Below are 13437 nucleotides of genomic sequence, written 5' to 3' on the forward strand. Positions count from 1 at the left end.
GTATGTTCATATATGTCTTACGTTACCACTTCATTTCACAATATATTTCTCTTGGATAGCACTAGTATTAAGACAGATAGAAGAAGTAAATATGATATCCAAACCAAGGCAGTCACTGAAGCAGAGAGACTACATTTGCATATTAATGTTGTTGGCTATATTTAGAAAGATTCAAGAGGAATCACACAGAGACTTCTAGAACTTAAAATCAGCAACCAAAACCACAACAAAAACAGACAAATTTGAGGGTGGTTAGTTATCATCGATACCAATTTGATACCAAATTGAAGGAATATCTAAAAACTGAAATAAAGAATAGGAAAAATAAATATGAAGTAATACACTTTTAATAACACATGTTAATAGAAATATTGTTATGATAATAAAAGGAGCAGAAGGAAGAGAAAAATAAATAATGAAAGACAATACCCACTTGTGAGATGCAGAAATGCCCATGCTTTCCAGTTGAAAAACTGAAATAGTGATAAACAATGCAACTTTAGGCATTCCCCAATAAACACCTTGAATTTCAGAAAATCTGACAAGCTGCCATTTAAATATAATAAATTATGATAAAAACTAAACTATTTAGTATCTGAATTCTCACCTAAAACACTAAAACCTGGTTGAGGGGAACATCATGTAAGGTTGCTAATGGGAGAAAAAAATAAAAGCACCCATTATATTATATAACTAGACAGTTTTTAATATTAAAACATGACATCCCTTGAACTTAGAATGCATTTTGTTGTACACCTGTGGAATATTAAAAATAATATTTATCAGGCCATTGTCTATAATTTTTAAATATTCAAAAATTAAATACATATTGTCATATTCCCAGATCATAGTACAATGAATTTAAGAATATGATAATAAAAAAATATAAGAATGAAAATGTGACCTAAAATTTTTTAATATTTAGAATTTTTTAAAATATGTGGAAGGTAATTGTATGAATTATTTTAATGGATGAATATAGTAATGTATTTATTTACACAGGGATTTGTGATACAGGGATTTATTTGTTACACAGGGATTTATTTAGCAGGGATTTGTGATTAAAGAGTAGGGAGTACTAGTTTTATTGTTGCACGTGTGTTGTACGTGCAACAATATATTCACCACACGAGGAAGCTAAGCGGATGAGATGAGGGTGTTCTTCATACCTTTTCTGGTAAAAGCACATTTTTACATGGATTAAGTAAGGAGAATGTTCCCAACATAAGCACAGGCTGTGCTGAGAATTTCCCCTATGAAGTGATTGTAATCAACTACTATGAAAAATAATTGTTTTATGGCGCCCCCAAGTCCACCGTAAATGTTAGTTATTTAGTTATTTGCCAAATCTATCTAAATGTTTCAAAAAAAAAAAAAAAAAGGAAGCAAGTGACAGCAAAGAATATATTCTCAACGTGAGACAGGAATCCATCAGAATCCTAGAGGAGAACATAGGCAGTAACCTCTTTGATATCAGCCACAGCAACTTCTTTCAAGGTATGTCTCTAAAGGCAAAGGAAATAAAAGCGAAGATGAGCTTTTGGGACTTTATCAAGATCGAAAGCTTCTGCACAGCAAAGGAAACAGTCAAAAAAAGAGAGACAACCCACGGAATGGGAGAAGATATTTGCAAATGACAGTACAGACAAAAGGTTGATATCCAGGATCTATAAAGAACTCAACACACACAAAACAGACAGTCATACCAAAAAATGGGCAGAAGATATGAACAGATACTTCTCCAATGAAGACATACAAATGGCTATCAGACACATGAAAAATGTTCATCATCATTAGCCATCAGGGAGATTCAAATTAAAACCACATTGAGATACCACCTTACACCAGTTAGAATGGCCAAAATTAGCAAGACAATAAACAGTATGTGTTGAAGAGGATGTGGAGAAAGGGGAGCCCTCTTACACTGTTGGTAGGAAATGCAAGTTGGTGCAGCCACTTTGGAGAAGGGTGTGGAGATTCCTGAAGGAATTAAAAATAGAGCTTCCCTATGACCCTGAAATTGCACTGCTGGGTATTTACCCCAAAGATACAGATGTAATGAAAAGAGTGGCCATCTGTACCCCAATGTTTATAGCAGCAATGGCCACTGTTGCCAAACTCTGGAGAGAACCAAGATGCCCTTCAATGGATGAATGGATAAAGGAAGATGTGGTCCATATACACTATGGAGTATTATGCCTCCATCAGAAAGGATGAATACCCAACTTTTGTAGCAACATGGACGGGACTGGAGGAGATTATGCTGAGTGAAGTAAGTCAAGCAGTGAAAGTCAATTATCATATGGTTTCACTTATTTGTGGAGCATAACGAATAGCATGGAGGACAAGGGGAGATGGAGAGAGAAGGGAGTTGAGGGAAACTGGAAGTGGAGGTGAACCATGAGAGACTATGGACTCTGAAAAACAATCTGAGGGATTTGAAGTGGTGGTGGTGGGGGGGGGAGGTTGGTGTACCAGGTGGTGAGTATTATAGAGGGCACAGATTGCATGGAGCACGGGGTGTGGTGCAAAAATAATGAATACTGTTATGCTGAAAAAATAAAAATTAAAAAAAAAAACTTGTTAGGTATGGTTCATCATACACTTTCATTTGCTTATTTATTTTTTTTTAAATTTGAGATTTGATGGAATTATAACAAGTGGTTTCTTTTGAGATGGAGCTGGCATGGTCAGTCACTAGCCTTTAGAGAATTGTTTGTAAATGAGAGTTTTAAAATAAGAGTAAAGATATGCACACTAATTGTCTTTCTAACAACAAGGGAATATGGTGTTTTATTTAAGAAAAAAAAAAAAAAAACAGGGCGCCTGGGTGGCTCAGTGGGTTAAGCTGCTGCCTTCGGCTTGGGTCATGATCTCAGGGTCCTGGGATCGAATCCCACATCGGGCTCTCTGCTCAGCAGGGAGCCTGCTTCCCTCTCTCTCTCTCTCTCTGCCTGCCTCTCTATCTACTTGTGATTTCTCTCTGTCAAATAAATAAATAAAATCTTTAAAAAAAAAAAAAAAACAAGGAAGAAAAACAAACAAACAAACCAAAACCTCTTTGTGAAAAGTACTTCAAATATTTGATAAAATCTGAAGACATATTTTTTAAAAGCACTGTCAGCAGACAATTGTATTAAGGAAATCCTATCAGCATCCAAGCAGTGAAAATGCATGAATCTATAAAGGTAAACAAGACCTCCAGCTGGCAGTGGTCCTTTGAGCATCTGTCTCCTACTGATGAACTGGAAGTTATTTTTAAGAGGAAGAAAAAAAAAAAAAGTTGAAAATTCAGATTAGAAACCTCATGAATCTTCTATATCTCATAAATCTAGGACCAGGAATAGTGAATTGTCAATGATCACACTCTGAAGGAGAAAGAAATGAGAATAGGCCACCCCAGTTCTAGATCTTTGATCCAGATCAACAAACTTCCCCTAAGAATGGGAAACATATGCTAGCTATAAAATGAGGTTGGAAAAGAACATAAAATGCAAGTGTCATCAAAGATTATTTAGTTTGAGATTATTCCTGATTGATTATAACTCTAGTACTGAATAAGACAACCACAATAAAAATCTTCCCTTAATCTATGTATTGTATTTTATTAACTCATAATGGATCATTTTAAATTTAAAGGTTCACAATAACAACAATCATTTCTTTTGCTCACAGATCTGCATATGGGTGACATTTTGGAGGATAACCTGTCTCTCTTCCTCAGATATCAGCAAAGTCACCTCAAAGACTGGAAGACTAAGGATTTTAGAAATAAACTAAAACTTTAAAAAATCAATTAATGAAAATAGATGCAATCAATATGTTGAAATGAATAAAAGGACTTATTAAATTTATGATCGAAAAATTAGTGTATTAAGAATAACCACTCTTAGTTTTAGCTCTGGCATGTATAAATTTGGGGAGTCATTACTCCTATCCTTATTAAAACAAAAAACAAAAGCTGAATAAACTAAAAATCCATAACTTTTCTTGTCCTAGCAGAAGAATGTGTCTTCAGGACAAACTGCCACATAGGAATGTAAAGAGACATGCAAGCACACAGAATAGCAACCAAGATTTGCTTGTTTAGATGAGAAGTCACTGGAGTGTGAACTGCTAAGGACAGCCAGATGGTAATTTTGACAAATTGCTAGAGGTTGATTGTGACTAGCATGACCATGAGAACTCCTGGGGGCTTAGTCTTGAGGAGCCCACAATTTTGTGAGTTTTATTTACAGGGACTTTATTAGGTTTTTTGTTTTGTTTTGTTTTGTTTTTTTACACTACCCAAGGACCAATAAATATTTCTTCCTGGCTTTAGCAAGGTGAGGGGAGAATCAACCCTTGACAAATAAGCACAAAGTTTTTTTTGTGAACAAAGAAAAGGGGGCAGGAATGGTTTTATCATCTTATTCCATCTAGGGGGAAAGAATTTACCTGATTCCATTCATCTCTAGGGCTCAAGAAAGGGGTAATCTAAGAATTTGGGGAAAAATCACAGCCCAAGGATGGATGACTAAAATGCATAGATTTAATCATGAAATTAGAGGACACTTCTCCTTCCCTACTTCTTACCACCATATCAACAGGGTTATACTATAATGACAGTGGATTATAACTAAAAGAGCTGCAAGACACAGATTCTGTTGAAGGAGGAGTTCAAGAGAACATGAAAAGTAAAAACAAGGGCACTAGAGGATTTTGAATTCTCTGGCCTGTGCAGGTAACACAAACATTAAATGGTATCCAACTCCTGACCAGATTAATATGAAACTTCACACTAAAGGCCCACTTACCTGAGTTTTGGATACCTGACTGGTCATGTCTGGTCTTTGATCAAAAATTACAGACGTATTGAAAGGCAAGCAAACACACAGTCTGAACAGAACAAGGAAGCATTGGAATCAAACCCAGATAGGACAAAGACTTTGGAGTATAAAAGAATTATGGGTAATATGTTAAGGGTACTAAAGGGAAAAATTGACAGCTTATAAGAAAAGAAGGGCAAGGTAAACTGAGATTACCCCATGGGTATTAAAAGGATACCAGAGGAATATTATAAATAACTTTTCATAATTAGCTGAAATGAATCAGTCTCTTAAAATATATAAACTGCTAAAACTGACACAGGAGAAAGTCAATTTCAATAGACACATGTTTTAAACTTTTTAAATCAATAATTAACAATCATCCAGAAAAGAAAGAATGAGAACTAATGGATTTTCCTGGTGAATTCTACTGAACACATAGGGAATCATTATAGCAATTCTTGGAAAACAGAAGTAGAGGGAAAACTTCAGAACTCATGCTATGAGTTCTACATTGTCTTAATACAAAAACCAGATACTGCAAGAAAGGAAAACTACAGAGTGATAGATCTCATGAATATAGATGCAAAAATCTTCAATAAGATATTAGCAAATCAGTGCAACATGGTATAGGCAATACCACAATACAATTCTTGCACTAGCTGCCAGAGTTAGCCCAGACTGTACAGGTACAGGGCACAAGACTGCTCTCAAATTAGACACCAACTTAAAGTTCAGGGGTCCCTATTGCACTTTCACTTTGACTAAATAGCTTACACATTCTAGAATGCCCACAACCCTGCCAGATTTTATAATTTAGTAGAATAATGTACTGAACTCAGAAAAATCCCATGATTTGAACTGACATTTTATTATCGAGGATTCAGATTAAGAGACCTACAGGAGAGGTCTAGAAGGATCCTAAATGTGGAGCTATCAAGTCCTCATCCTGTTGAATTGGAACATATTCTCCTCCTGACTCATCAACGTGATCACCAACCAGAACGGTCAATTGAGTTTTGGTGTTCAGAGTTTTTATTGGAATCTCATTATATAAGTATGGTTGAATAATCGTCTAAGTGACTATATATAATGTCCAGTGCCCCTTCATTCCCCAGAGCTTGAACTGATATCACCTGGTTCAAAGATTGAATCATCAAATCGCATGATTGGTCTTACCAGCATGTCACTACTTTTTCTCATGCTGAAACTTTCTGGAGGTCCCTCATAAATTACTTTATTGGCATTAGCTAAGGCATGATCCCAGGGCCCCCCCCCCCATGAATAACAAGGCTCCTATCACTCAGAGAATCTCAAAACTTTAGAAGTTCTATCTCAGGAACCAGACAAAGATTGGACAACATTTTTTTTTTTTTATCATACGACAGTATAAAGAAATTACTTGCTATGACTTAGTGAAATAATTTCTGATTTTCCAAGAATTGTTTGAACATTTAGAGAGCAGAATGGAATCCTCCATATTAATAGGCTTAAGAAAACACGAGTTATGTACCCATATCAATTGATGCAGAAAAAGCATTTGATAAAATCTGATACCCATTATGGTTTTTTTGTATGTTCCTTTGGAGGGTGTTTTGCATTTAAATCTGTGAACTCTAAGCAAATAGATTTCTCTCCACAAGGTGGGTAGTTTCATCCAATCTGCTAAAAACCTGACTAGAATATAAAGACCAACTTCTCAGAGCAAGAGGTAATTCTCCAGCAGAATGGTATGCTTCATCATCTGTACCCCATTGTTTCTCCTGAGTTTCCAGTCCGTTCAGATTTTGGACTTCCCGGCTTCTAATAATCACTTGAGTCAATTCCTAATAATAAATCTCCATACACACACACACGCATATGCACATGCACACACACGCATGCGGGCGTGTGTAGACACACACACACACACACACGCATCCTATTGGTTGTGCGTTTTTAGAGAAACCTGACTAATATGTTTATGAAAAAACCCCCCAGCAAACAAGGAATAATCGGGAATTTCCTTAAGTTGATAAAGAACATTTATAAAAAACCTTAACTCTAACATACTTAATGATGAGAAATTGGACACTTTCTCCCCCCAAAAATGCGAAAGCAAGTTTTCAAGGAATAATTTACATTGTCTACCTCAGTACTTTCCCTACAAAGGTCTGCTTGCAATTTGGCCCTTGGATAACATCTAAGAATTTAGATTTTGGAAGACATCTCACTGTTCCCTAACTGATAATAAGCATGGTTAATAGTACCTAAACTGTTTGTGAAAAAAATACATGCAATTTATTCTGAACACCTCCTTTACTTCTGGGAGTCTGGAATTTTGACATGTATAGTCAGAGGATGCATACATGACCAGTCCCCAAATGAGCTGTATGCAATTACATTTCATACCTTTTCTTGCATCTAGGTAAGCCGTATAGCAGATCTGACCAAATAGGATATGAATGGATTACCTGCTTTTCCATGAAGGCAGCCGGATGCAGAAGGTCCAGCATGTGATTCCAAGACCTACGGGATACCAGAAATGTAAAATGGAAGGTGACTGGTTGCATGAATCAATGCCTGGGCAGATCCAACCACAGACCAGGAACACAGACTACTAGTCATGAGATAAAATCCCTGATAAGCCACTGATATTTGGACTTTTGTCTGTTATAGAAGATAGTATTTCCCTGACATAACAGATAAAACAGTCTGGGGAGATATTTGTATCTTGGAAGACTATATTAAAAAATACAAGAATCTTAATTTCAGTGAGTTAGGTTTTATACTTTAAGTATTTGATGAAGATAGGTTAATAATGCCAAATAAAGCAAACAATTTGAAAAAGCACAAAGCTGAGAGCAGAAATAGGGAAATTAAAAAAAATATATGTTATACAATTGAATACCATTCATTAAAAGGGATAAAATTGACAAAATTCTTTCAAATTTACTAAAAAAGAAGAGGGGAGAGGAAGGAAAACATTTTACGATAAAAAAGGAAATAGATGCAAATGCACTATTCAAAGGTTAGTAAGAATATATGAGTATCTTCTGGCTAAAAATTGAAAATATTTTAAAAAGATAAATGTCTAGAAACATGTCATTTTAGCCAAATTGACTGAAGAATTAGAAAAATCTTAATATTCCTATAAACATTAAACAATTGAGCCAAGAATTACGAATCTCACTCTTTTCCACTCTCACTTCCCCTCATGTAGGCCCAGATTATTTTACAGATGAGTTCTTCAGGATAGCTTTATTTCTTCTTGTAATTTCTGTCCAGAAATTCAACCCCTGGAAGCTTCCCTAAGGAGAGACCCACACTGAATACTTTATCCCATTAACAAAATTTGCTTTCTAAAGGTCATACAGAAATTGACAGCCATTAGCTATCTGTCCTAATTTGCTGTCTTTTGTTTTAATAATTTGGATAATATGAAGCATTTTCATTCTTCAAAGATTTGAGGGTTGGTTGGGGTTTTTTTTTGTGTGTGTGGTGTGCTCTCTGTTTTCATTTGATTTTCCACACGGATCTTTGTCAGCCTCTGTGCATACTTGTAGTGTAAATGTTTTTATTTAAAAGTATGACTGAACAGAATGAAATCCCTGTCTTACTCTCTACACTGCTGCCCTAAGGATGCTTAGCTCCCCAGTGCAATAGGAAAACATCTCTGACTCCATATTCTACCTCTTTCTGTCCAGCTCTGGCTTTAATCTTCTTGGCATGGTCACTAGAATTTTCTAAAACAGTAAGTCACAGGAATAAAAGGCACAACATATGGGACATAGTCAAAGATACCATCATAGCATTGAATGGTAACAAATGACCGCTACACTTGTGGTGAGCACACACTATGTTGTACATCTGAAACTAATTTAACATTGTATGTCAACCATACTCCAAAAAACACCCAACAAACAACTCCCCTCCCCCAAAACACAATTCTTTGTTTACTTCCTTTTCCTTATAGTCAGGTTCTGTTCTATGGTAATATTGTCACAACTTTTATTTGGGTGATTAAAAAATTCAGTTCCCTTATATGTAATGTTTCCTACAAAAAAATTCAGTGTAGCCTAGTTAGTCTGTTGGTTAGTCCTCTTTAAGAAATCACTGGCAAAAATCAGTGATAAAATGTGTGATGGTGTAACACTCTCAGAAAACTGTATTAATTCAATAATATTTTTATTTGTTGTTTTTTTTTTTAATTTCCTGAATAATTTTCTTGGAGTAAAGATAGAATGAAAGTTTGAGAGAAAAATTCTTTAACTGACAGAAAAGTAAGCCACTACTGGTGAAAACTTCAGAGGGGTTTTTGAAAAGTCCTGGACATCAAATTTCCTTGTGGATAAAAATAAGATTTGGGAGAGATAAAGAGAAAGATGTGGTCTTCCATTATTTGATTGAATTATTTGACTTCTACCTTTCAGTGAACAGGGAGATGGGGCTATCATTTAATAAAGAGGGGTTGGTGTATTGTTGGGGTGTAGAGGAAAGCTAAAATTTCCTCAAAATGTACTGTTGTTTCCAATAAGACCTGCATTAATATTCTTTTTTAATTTTAGGGTTTTATTTAAATTCTATCTAGTTAAGATATATGGTAAAATTAGTTTTTGGTACATTAATATTCTCAACTTACTGTGTGCTAATGAAATATACTGATTGATATTAATTTCCTCAAAAGGAAGGTATTTTTTTAACTTTTTTTTTAAATAATTTATTTTTTAATTTGACAGACAGAGATCACAGGTGGGCAAAGAGACAGGCAGAGAGAGAGAGGGGGAAGCAGGCTCCCTGCCAAGCAGAGAGCCCGATGTGGGGCTCGATCCCAGGACCCTGAGATCATGACCTGAGCTGAAGGCAGAGGCTTAACCCATTGAGGCACCCAGGCACCCTAGGAAGCTATGTTTTATGAAAACAAATGTTTCTTTTCCTTTCCATTGAATATGAAGTTTTATTGTCTGGCAATAAAGCAGCCTTAAATCATTTTTAATTTTATTCAGTGCCTCCTTAGGAACATTCTTCTTTGATTATAATTAGATGATAGCTTCTCTTATCTACTGGAGATACTACAATATCACAATAATGTATAAATAATAATCAGCAACCAGTTTTTCTTGGGTTGTGGGTCAGATAGAGAGGAAAATAGAATTTAAAGGAGATGTTAGGTTTGCTTCTATATTCCAAATCATATCTATTCTATTTAAGAATTTGCAAGCACTGATGACATTAGACTGTTCACTATTATGGGTGTTTATTAATTATTCTATAATACTATAGTGTTATTGTACATGATAGAGTCCCTGCAATTTTCCTCAAAGAGTCCCAGACATCATAGAAGTGTGTTTCTTTGACCATGAAAATATACTCCATGGCTATGTTAATGAGCTTTGTTTCCCTTGAATTTTAAAAGTTTTTATAAACTGCCAAATATCTTTTTACTAAACATGTTTAATATTTTTTCAAAAAATCACAAGAACTCATTTTCACATTTTGAAATAATTATGTAATAAGAGTTACTAGTGTTTATAAAAATATTCTGAAGCAGAGAGGTCAATAAAGTGTATGTATAATTTATAATATAATTTTATTAGTCTGATTTTTTTTTAAAGATTTTATTTATTTATTTGACAGAGAGAAATCACAAGTAGACGGAGAGGCAGGCAGAGAGAGAGAGAGGGAAGCAGGCTCCCTGCTGAGCAGAGAGCCCGATGCGGGACTCGATCCCAGGACCCTGAGATCATGACCTGAGCCGAAGGCAGTGGCTTAGCCCACTGAGTCACCCAGGCGCCCCTTATTAGTCTGATCTTATATTTAGATTTTTATGAAAGAAAGATATTAAGGGAAATTCAATCCATATAGTTAAATAGAGATCATAATTTCCTTTGTCCTCTGGATGGTGAAAAGAAGGTCTGAACAGGCTAACATCAGAATGGCTCTGTTTTCTGGCCTCCTCAGATGGAGATTTTGCATCTCTGTGCTTACACTGTCATGAAAATATCCAAAGAATTTATTCCTGTAATATATAACTCAGGTCATAATTGTCTGAGGCCAGAGACTGGGGAAGATTGAGGGTGCAAAAAAGAAACAATAAAAATAAAATAATCAATTTGCCAAGAACTGTACTCATTTCTGTGTTTTTCTGTTTATTCATTTGTTTATTTTTTATTTTTTTAAAAGATTTATTTATTGGGGCACCTGGGTGACTCAGTGGGTTAAGTACCTGTCTTTGATTCAGGTCAAGATCTCAAGGTCACAGGGAGTCTGCTTCTCCCTCTCTTATTGCCCCTCCCCATGTCCCACTCTTGATCTTGCACACACTCTGTCTCAAATAAATTTATAAAATATTTTTAAAAAGATATATTTATTTACTTAAAATAGATAGATAGAGATAGAGAGCGAGCGAGAGAGAAAGAGCATGCACAAGCACAAGGAGGGGAAGAGGGAGAGGGAGAGAATCTCAAGTTGACTTCCTGCTGAGCATGGAGCCTATCTCCAGCTAATCCCATGACCCATGAAATTGTGACCTGAGCTGAAACCAGGAGTTGGATACTCAACTTAGTCTCTAAGGCACTCTGCATTTCTGTTTTGTTTTGTTTTTTTAAAGATTTTATTTATTTATCAGAGAGAGAGGGGGGGAGAGAGCAAGCACAGGCAGACAGAATGGCAGGCAGAGGCAGAGGGAGAAGCAGGCTCCCTGCTTGGCGAGGAGCCCGATGTGGGACTCGATCCCAGGATGCTGGGATCATGACCTGAGCCGAAGGCAGCTGCTTAACCAACTGAGCCACCCAGGCGTCCCTGCATTTCTGTTTTATACACAGAAGTCATATCTAGTACTCCTAACAATTTTGTGGGATAAGTGTAAAGATATTATTATTTCTGTTTTAAACTGTAAGAGAATTTAAACAATGTTTGGCATTTGAACTTATACAAGTACTTTCAGTCAAAATTCCTAACTATGTGTCATGAATTCTAGATTCTTAAACCTGAGGGTTTATTTTCCCTCTAATATTGTCCAGTTTCATAGTTTAACTCAAGGCATGGAGTCGGAATTAAGAAAGTTGAGTTGTGACCTGGTTTTCTCAGGACAATTTGTCCCAGTGAATAATTTCACTGTCCATATATATCATTGATTCTTTCAAACCAAAACTGAGACAGCTGAGACAGGGGGAACAGGTGACTTACTTAAGACTGGCCAGGTGGAAGAAAATGGTAAATGTTGGCAGGAAGGAGTGCGTATACTTGCATGCTTCAGAAATAATATTCTGAGGAGAATTTAATGAAATACAAATTCAAAAAATGTTAAGCACTGTACCTCAGCTTAATCTACTAGAAACAATTAAAAGTAATTTTTAGTGTGGAGTTTTATTGATATGCTAATTGTCATATACTATGATTGTGTGATCAATATGAAACATGAGCAATAGGAAACAAGAAAGCATAGCTTAGGGGATGAAATTTGGGGGATTTTCTTTTAAATGAAGGAAAGTGTATCAATCCAATTATAGTTGTTTTTTGAAAATGATAATTACACTTTAAACATTTAAAGCATGATATTGAAAATACTTGCAAGGAATAAAACATTATTTTAATTTGATTCATACTTTCAAAGTTTCAGGACATATATTCAAAGCCCTTGGAAATATTTGAAATAAATTTCACTTGAACAAAATGAACAAAAATGACTTGCCTCCCTCCGCCCCCTGCTATCTTTTAAGAGTCTAGAAATGTACAGTGTTTCAAGAACTACAAGATAAAAATCACATCATGGAAGAAAACCTCAAGCTCAAAAAGTGACTTTCACAGAGTATTTTTCTGAATGCAATTTTCTTTTATTACTTTTTTGGTGAGGAAGAGCATGATTAGTGACAGAGGGAAAGAAAATGCGTTGAAAATCAAAACCCTGAAAATAACATGATAACTACTTTCTATTTCTGAAAAACATTTTCTTGAATTTGTTCTGAAAAATACATGAAATATAGAAATTGCTCAAACATAGCTATTCAAGGGCTTAAAAAAAAGGAAGTCAATGTGAAGAAGAAAAAGTGAGTAATAGAAGATATAAAAATAGGGATTTCAGCCTAAGCCTACCTGCGATATTAACAAATTACTTAATCTTATGTTGTATCATGGCCACTTAAAAAAAATAAATCCAAATGTAATTTTATATATAATGAAACACTAGAGTTTTTGACATCTTTTGTGTTAAGTATTAAAAATAATTATTAAAAATGACTGATATAGTCTTAATAAGGCCGCAGTTCAATCTTTGGTGTTAATTTTTTTTTTTATTTAAAATATTTTCTTTTTAAAGATTTTATTTATTTATTTGACAGACAGAGATCACAAGTAGGCAGAGCAGCAAGCAGAGAGAGAGGGGGAAGCAGGCTCCCTGCTGAGCAGAGAGCCTTATGTGGGACTCGATCCCAGGACCCTGGGATAGTGACCTGAGCTGAAGACAGAGGCTTAACCCACTGAGCCACCCAGGCACCCCAAAAATATTTTTATACCTAAAACAAAGATTATAGAAGATAGACACATTTATCCAGCTAAGAATAAATTCACATGAATAAATTCTGTTCTTAAAAGTTTATTTCTTGACCTCATTTTATTTTTATTATAATGAATAAATTGATAAAATAAAATG

This window comes from Mustela putorius, unplaced genomic scaffold (assembly GCF_011764305.1).
Source record: "Mustela putorius furo isolate JIRA1106 unplaced genomic scaffold, ASM1176430v1.1 tig00000589_pilon_pilon_pilon, whole genome shotgun sequence".
Lineage (NCBI taxonomy): Eukaryota > Metazoa > Chordata > Mammalia > Carnivora > Mustelidae > Mustela > Mustela putorius.